This window comes from Eptesicus fuscus, chromosome 9 (assembly GCF_027574615.1).
Source record: "Eptesicus fuscus isolate TK198812 chromosome 9, DD_ASM_mEF_20220401, whole genome shotgun sequence".
Classification (NCBI taxonomy): domain Eukaryota; kingdom Metazoa; phylum Chordata; class Mammalia; order Chiroptera; family Vespertilionidae; genus Eptesicus; species Eptesicus fuscus.
In genome coordinates this window covers 89,378,908-89,391,172 of record NC_072481.1, presented here as the reverse complement: position 1 = coordinate 89,391,172, position 12,265 = coordinate 89,378,908, and positions in this window count along the sequence as shown.

Below are 12,265 nucleotides of genomic sequence, written 5' to 3'. Positions count from 1 at the left end.
AACAGAGCTGAGGACAGCCCATTGGTTCAGCACATGAAGAAATATCCAGAAAAGGCAGCCTTATTGATAAAGGGACTCCAGGACATGGGAGCTCTGTGTGAATATTATCAGGGTCCCAGTTAATTTGTTAGCCTCCTCCCACAACGAAAAGAGACTCAGCCAATAAACAAAGCAGGTATTTTGGCAACTCCTGAATGCCAGGGAACATACATGATCAGACTCTTAGCAAATCAGTTTTAGGAAAGGGAGCCAGCTACCAAGGCCAGGCCACAGCTGTGGGCCACCCTCCTGAGTGTAGGCCAGTGAGTCACAGATAGTGATCAACTATCTTGGTTTGCCCAGGACTGAAGGGGCCTGGGATGCAGGGTTTTCAGTCTTAAAACTGGAACAATCTTGGTCAAACCAGGTTAAGTCAGTCATGGTAACCACAGGAAACCAGGGCAGAGTTAGATCCCATTAGAATGAGCACTGATTCTTGGCAGTGGACAGAAGGCACACCAGAAGCCGATCAATAAAGCACTGTGCTAGGGTAATGGTGAAAGGGAGGAGACAATTTGAGTTATAAAAACATCCTCCAAAATATGAGGTTCATGGACTAGACACTCCTCCAGCTGCTTCAGAAGGGTCTGCAGAATCAGCTCATGACCATGGGACACTTTCTGCACACAATTCCAAATCAGGGACTGAATGGGAATCTAACAGAAAGACGCCCTAAGTCCCTGGATCAGAGGCACCTGAAACCCAGCACCAACAACTTAGCAGAGAAATATGCTACGGACACCCCAGGGCTCCCCACAGCTGATGGCGCCTCCACCTCAGCAGGGAAATGCCTGCAGCGCAGGGCTGAGCAGTAGACGGGAAGTTCCTGCGATAGCCTGAATGTTTGTGTCCCCCACAAATTTACATGTTGAAATTCCAACTCCCAATATCATGGTGTTTGGATGTGGGGCTCTAAGGGGTGATTAGGCCACGAGGGTGGAGCCCCTATGAATGAGACTGCAGAGAATTCAAGCTCCATGTGCGCACATGGAGAGAAAATGGCTTTGTGAACCAGGAAGTGGGTCTTCACCAGAGCCCAACCATGCTGGCACCTTGGTCTTGGACTTCCCAGTCTGCAGGACTGTGAGAAATTGATTTCTGTTGTTTCTTTGCCAGCCACCCCGTCGAAGGGGTTTTTGTTACAGCAGCCCGAGATTACTAAGACAGTCTCTAATGAGCATCCCCATGCTGGGAGATAGGAACATTAATGAACACACACTGGGGAGCCCTGATAGAATTCCATTTTAGGGCACAAGATTATCATTCCTGCTGGAAGAGTGGGGTATATGAGGGAGAGATGTTCTGGGACTTCCCCTCAACAAAAGGCCCTTGTAGCTCTGAGCAGCTACAACATAAGTTTTGCTTCCCAAGTTAGAATTGCAAAAGCCCAGGGAATATGAAATGAGCCAGGCCTAATATTTAGCAATTTGTCACCTTGCTCTTTTTGGAAAAAACTACACACACAACAACAACAACAAAAAAACCTGCTCACAGAATAATCAGACCTATAATTTTCCAACTTTTAGGAGCTTTCAGGAGGTGGGAGGGACAACTCAGACAGCCTGCGTGCAGAGAGAGCTGAGCTGTGACCCTTGGGAGCACCAAACTGAATGTGAGTGGCCTGGCTCTAAAATGTTGTTTTCCAACTTGTTCTAAATTTTTACCTACTGGGAATTGTGACCACTTGTCAGAGGCAGAGCCCAGCTGCCTCGGCTTCAGGAGGCAACAGGACAAAAGTAATGGCCAGAAGCTCCTCATCCTGGTGACAAGCAACATGCTCTTTAAAAGCACTGGACTTTCACATGCACTCTAAAGAAAAGAGTCCTTTTGGATGCTTGCTTCATGTTGGTGATGTCTTTGATGGAGCTGGATAATTGGGAAAGAGATTTCAATAGGTCTGGAGGTTTCTGCCCTGTAGAATTTGTAAACAGTGTACGGAATCCATAAGCAAACAGAATTTACAAAGAAACTCTCCCCTCTGGAATTATTCAAGGACCTGATCTGAGGAGATTTTAGTTTATTCTGAAGTAACTAGAGGCCCAATGCACAAAATTCATGCAAGAGCAGGCCTTGCTTCCCCCGGCTGCCGACACCAGCTTCCTTCCAGCATCCGGGACCTGGGATTCCCTCCGGCCACTAGCAGGCACCCAGGACCCGGACTTCCCTTGCAGCCCAGCTTCATCTGGAAGGTCTTCCAGAAGGATGTCTGGTCTAATTAGCATATTATCTTTTTACTAGAGGCCCGGTGCACGAAATTTGTGTGTTGGGAGAGGGTGTACCTCAGCCCAGCCTGCACCCTCTCCAATCTGGGACCCCTCGAGGGATGTCCTGTGGGATTGGGCCTAAATCAGCAGTCGGAAATCCCCCTCACAATCCGGGACGGCTGGCTCCTAACCACTCACCTGCCTGCCAGCCTGATCACCCCCTAACCACTCCCCTGCCAGCCTGATCGATGCCTAACCATTCCCCTGCCAGCCCTATTGCCCCCAACTGCCCTCCCCTGGTAGCCCAATCACCCTCATCTGCCCTCCCTTGCAGGCCTGGTTGCCCCCAACTGCCCTCCTCTGCCAGCCTGGTTGCCCCTAACTGCCCTCACCTGCTGGTCTGATCACTCACAACTACCCTCCCCTGCCAGCCATCTTGTGGCAGCCATCTTTGACCACATGGGGGCAACCATCTTGTGTGAGGGCGTGAGGGTCAATTTTCATATTATTTCTTTATTATAAAGGATTATTATAGACTGGAGGCCCGGTGTATGAAATTCATGCATGGGGGGGGGGGTCCTTCAACCCAGCCTGGACCCTCTTGCAATCCGGGACCACTGGCTCCTAACCGCTCACCTGCCTCCCTGCCTGATTGCCCCTAACCACTTGCCTGCCTTCCTGATCACCCCTAACTGCCTCTGCCTGCCTGCCTGCCTGATTGCCCCTAACCGCCACTGCCTCATCCCCCATCGCCATGGCTTTGTCTGGAAGAACGTCCAAAATAACATCCAGAAGGTCATTTGGCTGCCCGGTCTAATTAGCATATTATGATTTTATTATTATAGACTAGTGGCCCGGTGCACAAAATTCGTGCATGGAGGGGGGGTTCCCTCAGCCCAGCCTGCACCCTCTCCAATCAGACATCCCTCTCACAGTCTGGGACCACTGGCTCCTAACCGTCACCTGCCTGCCTGCCTGATCGCCCCTAACCCCTCTGCCTGCCTGCCTAATCGCCCGTAACTGCCTCTGCCTGCCTGCCTGATGAACCTTAACTGCCCTCCCCTGCCAGCCTGATCTTGCCCCCAACTGCCCTCCTCTGCTGGCCTGGTTGCCCCCAACTACCTTCCCCTGCTGGCCTGATTTCGTCCCTAACTGCCCTCCCCTTGCTGGCCTGGTTGCCCCCAATTGCCCTCCCCTACAGGCCTGATCTTGCCCCAACTTCCCTCCTCTGCTGGCCAATTTGGTTCTGATTGGTCGGTTTTTATGCCAATTAATGTCAAAAACTCCGCCTCCTAGGGAGACATTGGCTCCTCACAGTTGACCCGAATTTGGTTCTGATTGGTCAGTTTCTATGCCAGTCAGCATCTCTGGGCCTATCAACGGGGCCTAATGAGATAATGTAGGGGAAATTATGAAGAAAAATATATAGAAAAGTATTTATTTTATTATATACAGAAAAGTAAAACTGAATCTCTTCCTAACAACACCACATATAAAGGTAGATGCAACATGGGTTGAAATGTAAACAGGAAAGGGAAAACTTTGAAGTCCATAAAATAAAATGTAGAAGAAACATCTATATAAAATAAGGGCAGGGAAAGACTAGTTAAAATAAAGTAAAATCACATAAATAATATGTACAATAAAATGTCAGCCAACCTTGTTTCCACAACCCCAAAAATAAAATGGTACAATTTATAGGTTAAAAAAAGTTTTAATTTGATTATATCAAAATAAGAACTCCTTTTTAATGAAAAACACCTTGGACAAACAATAAATACATAACACAATAGAAGAATAAGCAATATCTTAAAAGAATTATTAATATTAAGAATATCAGAGCTTATCCTGCCAGTACTCATACCCTCCCCCCAAAAAAACCTACAGTAAATCAACATTTTAAAAGGGCAAAAGACATGAGCAGGGAATAAAAAAAAACCTCACAAGGCTAATAATCATAGAAATAAATGCTCAAAATAATAAAAAATTAGAAAATCCCCACAAATTAATGCTATACATCTAAGACTGCATAAGCTAAAAAGCTATATAATCTAAGTTTGGTAAAAGATTTCTTGAGATAGAGAATCCTTATATATTGCTTGCTGAGTATAAATGAATGTAGCCATTCCAAAGAGCAATCTGATTTTACTTAAATCCTTTAGTCAAATGAGTACATATATTCTAAGATCCAACATTTCCATTCCTGGGCATATATACCAAAACCAATTTTACACAGACTTACAAGAGGATGTGAGTGAAGATGTTACCACTTTATTGATGACAGTGAGGACTTGTAACTTGGATGTCCACCTTGGGAGAGAATATAGATAAACTTATGTGGAGTCACATTTAGGGATTACAATGTGGCAATGGAAGAAACATGCATAGCTCTAAAAAATATGATGACACATCTACTAGGGTAGCTACTATAAAAAAAATTCTGAAATAGCAAGTGTTGGTGAGGATGTGAAGAAATTAGAATCCTTATTCATTGTTGGTGGGGTTGTAAAATGCTGCTGCTGCTATAGAAAACCATATAGTGACTCCTCAAAATTAAACATAAATTATCATATGATCTAGCAGTTCCAATTCTGGGTATATACCCAAAAGAACTGAAAGCAGGGAGTCAAACAGATATTTATATACCCACATTCATAGCAGCATTATTCACAATAGCTGAAAGGTACAAGTAACACAAGTGTCCATTGATGAATAAATGAATAAGAAAATGTGATATAGTCATACAATGGAATACAATTCAGGATAAAAAGTAAGGAAATTCTGACACATGCATGAATCTTGAAGACATTATGCTAATTGAAATAAACCAATCACAAAAGGACAAATTCTGTATAATTCCACTTATCTGAGGTACCTACAGTAGTCAAAGTCACAAAGACAGAAAGTAGAATGATTGTTGTGAGGGGCTTTGGTGGAAGGTGAAATGGGGAGTTACTATTAATGGGTATGGGCTTTCAATTTTGCAAGATGAGAAGAGTTCTGTGAATGGATGGATGGTGGTAACAGTATCACAACAATGTGACTGTACTAAATCCCATCGAATGGTAGACTTAAAAATGGTTAAAATGATAAATTTCATGTTACATATATTTTAACACAATCCTATATTATAAAGAGGTAATATGAAAATTGACCATCACTCCAACACACAAGATGGCCTCTCCCATGTGGACACAAGATGGCTGCCACAAGATGGCCTACAGGGGAGGGCAGTTGGGGGCGATCAGGCTGGCAGGGGAGGGCAGTTGGGGACAACCAGGCCTGCAAGGGAGAACAGTTGGGGGGGACCAGGCCTGCAGGGGAGGGCAGTTGGGGGCAACCAGGCCTGCAAGGGAGAACAGTTGGGGGCAATTAAAACAGCAGGGGAGAGTAGTTAGGGGTGACCAGGCTGGCAAGAGAGGGCATTTAGGGGCCATCGGACTTGCAGGGGAGCAGTTAGGCATCGATCAGCCTGGCAATGGAGTGTTTAGGGGGTGATCAGGTTGGCAAGTGGGCAAGCGGTTGGGAGCCAGCAGTTCTGGATTGTGAGAGGGATGTCCCAGATTGGAGAGGGTGCAGGCTGGGCTGAGGGATACCCCGCTACCCCATGCATGAATTTCATGCTTCAGGCCTCTAGTTTAAAATAATATGATTATTGGTGAAAAACCAAGAAATGAAATTTAGACTGATAGATATCATTTTCATGGATTTCAAAATACATTCATACAAGTGACATCTTGTAAAATCTTGTAAGATCTAGGGGTTGTTTCTTCCAATAAAGCAACCATTGAACTGGGAGAAAAAACATTTGGAATCAAGTATTTCAGAACTTTGGAACCAAAATGGACACTTATAACTGGGGGAGTGCTGGATGAAGGCTGCTGTTCTTAAGGAAGAGAGTAAGATGCATGAACCAGCCACCATTCTCTATTCCTCAGCCGCACCATGGCTGTGGGGATAGCTGCCCATCTTCCTGAGGGAGTGTCCCCGGGGCTGGCAGAGGTTCTAGCCTTGGTTTCAGCCCTCTCAGCTACGCTATCAATCTTATAACATCTATCAGAAGATTTGAAAATCCAGTGCCCTTTATTTCATTTTATCTTTCTGGAACCAGACATTTAAGAAAAATTTTTGTCAGGTCACTAGATGACTGCAGAGATAATTGAGCAGAAATATCAGTGACCACACTGAATAAAAAAAAAAAATACACATTTTTAAAAATAATAGATTTAAAAAGTTACAGACTGCTTCAGTACTAAAAAGCAAAAATGAGTAATCCTTAGGATGTCAGAGCATCAAATTTCCAGTTACCACATTATAAAAATCAGAATGTTTTAACAAAACTCATAATTTCTTAACAGCAACAACAAAAACTGCAGTGACACACACAAAACAAACACAGAAGAATATACTAGTAGTCCATTTATAGGGGGAAAATTGACAGAAAACATCAATGAGAAATTCCAGGCATTGGAATTACTAATCAAAGATGATAAATAAAATGTCTAAAATATGCTCAGTGAGCCAAAAGACACCATGGACAAAGAACTAAATGAAATTTTAAAAATTAACATATGAACAAAAAGAGAATATTAATTAAAAGATAGAAACTATGAAAAAATCAAATGGAAACTTTGGAGTTGAAAGTGCAATATCTGAAATAAAAAGTTCACTAGAGGGGTTCAGCAGAACAGCAGATTTGAGCAGGTAGAAGAAAACTTCATAAAACTTGAAGATAGGCTGTTGAAGTTATCGAAAATGAGGAGCAGCCCTGCCCAGTGTGGCTCAGTTGGTTGAGCAATGTCCCATGCACCAAAAGGTCAGTGGTTTGATTCCTGGTCAGGGTACTTGCCAAGGTTATGGGTTCACTCCCCTGTCGGGGTGGGTGTGGGAGGCAAACAATTGATGTCTCTTCTTTCTCTCTCTCTCTCTCTCTTTCTCTTTCTCTCTCTCTCCCTCTCTCTTGCTCTCTCTCTCTAAAATTAATAAAAATATACATATTTTTAAAAAAGAATGAAGAGCAAAAATAAAATAAATATATACAAGCTGAGAAACTTGTTGGACACCATCAACCATAAGAACATTAGCATCATAGCAATACCAGAAGGAGAATAGAAACAGAAAATAATATAAAAAATCATTTGAAGAATAATGGTCAAGAACTTCCCAAATATGATGAAAGGCATGAAAACATATCTAAGAAGTTCAATGAGCTATAATCAGGAAACTCACAGAGATCCCTACTGAGAGACATAGTCCAGTTGTTAAAACCTAATGACAAAGAGAGAATTTTGAAAGCAGCAATAGAGAAGCAATTTGTCATATATAAGAGATTTTTAATTAGTGTAACAACTGGTTTCTCATAAAAAAACATAGTGGCCAAAGGCAGTGGGATGACATATTTAAAATTCTGAAAGAGATTAGGGAGAAAAATGGCGACGGAATAGAGTCGGGTTTGGAGTCTGTTCCTGGGGCGGAGAGTCGGAGCAGCAGAGGCTCGCAGTGGGAGTGTATGTGGGCAAGCCAAGGGACAGCTAAACTCCAGGAGAAGGCGGGGGAGTGCTGGGCAGTGTTCCTCTGACCGCGCAGCACCCACAGGGGCTGGGTCCCCTCCCGGAGCTGCGGGCTCACCGGGCGCCTCGCCATCTTGCAAGGAAAGGAGGATTTTATTGGAAACCTGACTTTCCGCGACAACTGCAAACACTGAACTGCTGCGATCACCAGACCACCGGTCCCCTATCAGCGCAAACATTCGGATTCAAAGAAACTCTTCACTGCACCACGGAAAGGTCAGATTTCGCCTGAAATAAGGTGCGGTTTCTAATCCCCGCGGTGGGTGAGGGAAGCGCTGGGTGAGGGAAGCGCGGCAGCCGCAGGACCGGCAGGAGCCGGGAGGTCTGTGCCTAGAAAAATCGGCGGCAGTTGGAACTGCCGTGATCCGTGAATGTGGAGGGGGGTCTTCTGAGCTGCTAACAGAAGTGACCTCTTGAAAGCAACTCATTTTAATCTGACGAGGAGGGTCAGACTAAGAATTTTCAAAGGAGTGCAGGATCCTTAGTCTGGTGCACAGACCCACGGTCCGCACACTTGGGCTCTTTCCGACTCTGATTGCTAAGCCCAATACAGAGGTAAACCCAGGTGGAAATCCCTGAAAGACTGCAGGGGGAAGTTGTTTTTTCGGAACCTGGGGACCAGGGCTGCGTGTGACCATCAGAGAGGCAGCTCTGAGGCGCACACCTCCACAAGCTCTGAGGCGCACACCTCCACAAACCGGTAGTGAGTGCCATAGAGGGGAAAAAAAAAAAAAGAGCTAGAGAGGCCCGGAAGTCAATTCAGAAACACTGCCACCCAGGGGCTGAAACGCTAATTGTCTCTGGTGTAATCAAAAATAAATACGAGAAATTAAGACACGGCTGGCTTAAAAAGCAGGACTGGCTTCCAACACTGAGGAGCCCTGGAATGAAGCTGAACTGAAATACCACCCAGACTGGGAAAAAGGCGTACCAAACAGAATAATAGAGGAAGTGAATGACAGCCGCTACTGCACATTTTAGTCTTCCTATTTTTTAATTTTCAATTCTTTTTTCAATTTTTTAAATTTTTTATTCTCATATTTTTTTATTTTCATTTTTTGCATCTTTTACTTAAGAAACTAATTTTTTTTCTTTTTCCTCACTCGATTTTCACCTTTTTAATTATTACATTTTTATTTTCAATCAGCACTATTATTACTATTATTTTACTTTTTTTTTTTTAATGTCATTTGATTTTCTCTTTCTTTTATTTTTGGATTAGTGTCCTACATTCGATTTGCATCTTTCCCTTACAATCGCTTTACCCTATCTCAAAGCTAACATTATGCCATCACTCTCCTCCTAACCTTTCCCCTTTTGGTCCCCAGTTTATCTTAACCCTTTCTGGCTTTAGATTTTCCCTACTTTTTCAGTTTACTCTCTGCTAAAACTTCACCCTACTTATATATCTAATTCCCAACCCCCTGCTCCAAATCCATACAAACCTCTCTCTACGCTACCTTAAAAAAATTATTTTTCTCTCTGGCCTTTTGTTGTTGTTTGCTTGAATGTTGATTAGATTGAATTTTTATGCTTTTTTTATGAGATTGTTTTGATTATTCTTTTTGTTGGTTTGGTTGGTTCTTTTGTTTGCTTTGTTTTTGTTTGTTTTTTACTTTTGTTTTCCCTTGCCTCACTTGATATTAGCTGCTGTTGCAGTTTGTATTAATCTCCAGGCTCGTGTTGCTGGAATTTGCTGGGAATAGTGGTTGTTCTAGTGGAGTTTACTCCCCATATATATAGTTTGTTCCCCTTTTCTCTCTTAGTATCATTCTTGTCTCTCTTACTTTTTTTTTCTTTTCTTTTTCTTTTCTTTTATTTCTTTTTCTTTTCGTTCTTTCTGCTCTTTTCCCAAGTTCAGATTCACACTCTTTGTTTTTTTTTTTCGTTGTTGTTCTTTCTTTTTACTCTCCCTCTTCCACTCCTATTCCCTAATTTGTCTTTCTCTGGTGGTTACCTTTATTGGAGGTTATTAATATCGTGAATACAATTCTGTTCAGTGCCTTGTCTGTTGTGCCTGGTTGTGTTGTATTTTATACCTTTAAATCAACGCCAGAGAGAGAAATCTATATAACCAGACATCCGGAGAAGAGAGACCATGAGGAGACAAAGAAATAGCCCCCGGAAAGAGAAGCAGGCATCACCAGAAAAGGAAGTAAACGATTTAGAGGCAAACAACCTATCAGAGAAAGAATTCAGAGAAATGGTCATAAAGTGGCTGAAAAGGATGGAAGACAAATTCGACAATATGAGTAAGAACCAAGAAGAAATGAAGAAGAACCAAGAAGAAATGAAAAATGACATCGCTGATGTAAAGAACTCAATAGAAAGCATCAAGAGTAGACTAGACGAAGCATAAGTGAGCTAGAAGACAAGATGGAAAAAAATACCCAATTACAACAGCTTCTAGAAACAAAAATTAGAAAGATGGAGGAGAGCCTAAGGGAACTTCGGGACAACACAAAACAAAACAACATCAGGATAATAGGGGTGCCAGAAGGAAAGGAAACTGAGCAAGGAATAGAAAACCTGTTTGAAGAAATAATAACAGAAAACTTCCCTGATATAGGGAAGAAAAAACCCACACAAATCCAAGAAGCTCACAGAGTTCCAAGCAAAATGAACCCCAAAAGACCGACGCCAAGGCACATTATAATTAAGTTGGCAAACACCAACGACAAAGTAAGAATCTTAAAAGCGGCCAGAGAGAGACAGACAGTTACATACAAAGGAACCCCCATCAGACTAGCAACTGATTTCTCAACAGAAACTCATCAGGCCAGAAGGGAATGGAATGAAATATACCAAGTCATGCAAAGGAAGGGTCTAAATCCAAGAATACTGTACCCAGCAAGGCTATCAATCAAAATTGAAGGTGAAATCAGGAGCTTCACAGACAAAAAAGGACTAAGGGAGTTTATCACCACCAAACCAGCAATGAAAGAAATGCTAAAGGGTCTGCTGTAAAAAAAAAAAAAAAGAGAGAGAAAGAAATAGGAAGCAAAGAAGGAACACAGGGGTATAGAATAAAAATGGCGTCAAATAAGTACCTATCAATAATAACTTTAAATGTAAATGGATTGAATGCCCCAATCAAAAGACACAGGGTAACAGACTGGATAAGAAAACAAAACCCAGATATCTGCTGTCTACAGGAAACCCACCTCAAAAAAAAGGATGCACACAGACTGAGAGTAAAGGGATGGAAAAAGGTTTTCCAGGCGAATGGAAATGAAAAAAAAGCTGGGGTAGCAATACTTATATCTGACAAATTAGATCTCAAAGTGAAGGACATAACAAGAGATAATGAAGGCCACTTCATAATACTAAAGGGAGAAATCCAACAAGAAGAAATAACTCTGGTAAACATATATGCACCCAATACAGGAGCACCAAGATACATTAAAAAACTCCTGGAAGATATCAAAGGAGAGATTGACAGCAATACAATCATAGTAGGAGACTTCAATACCCCACTATCACCATTGGACAAATCCTCTAAACAAAAAATCAGCAAAGAAACATCAATCCTAAATGACTCACTAGAACAGATGGAATTCATCGACATCTTCAGAACATTTCACCCCAAAGCCACAGAATATACATTCTTCTCAAGTGCACATGGGTCATTTTCAAAGATAGACCATATGTTAGGACATAGGCAAAGTCTCTCCAAATTCAAGAAGATAGAAATCATATCAAGTATCTTCTCAGATCACAGTGGCATAAAACTGGAAATCAACTACATAAAAACAACCCAAAGAAATCAAACACTTGGAGACTAAACAGCATGCAATTAAACCATGACTGGGTTACCAAAGACATCAAGGAAGAAATAAAAAACATCATGGCAACAAATGACAATGAAAACACAACAATCCAAAATCTATGGGACATAGCGAAAGCAGTCCTGAGAGGGAAGTTCATAGCTCTACAAGCCTACTGCAAAAAACAAGAAACAATGGTAATAAATTACCTAACCCAACAACTCAAAGAGTTAGAGAGAGAGCAACAAGATAAGCCCAGTGTAAGCAGAAGGAAAGAAATAATAAAGATCAGAGCGGAGATAAACGACATAGAGACCAAAGAAACTATACAAAAGATCAACAAAACCAAGAGCTGGTTCTTTGAAAGGATAAACAAGATTGATGAACCTCTAGCCAGGCTCACCAAGAAGCAAAGAGAGAGGACCCAAATAAACAAAATCAGAAATGAAAGAGGTGAAATAACAACAGACCCCGACGAAATACAAAGGATTGTTACAAAATACTACGAACAACTCTATTCCAACAAACTGGACAACCTAGAGGAAATCGACATATTCCTAGAAAAATACAACCTTCCAAAACTCAATCAGGAAGAATCTAAGCAGCTCAACATGCCAGTAACTATGGAAGAAATTGAAGCAGTCATCAAAAAGCTTCCAGCAAACAAAAGCCCGGGGCCAGATGG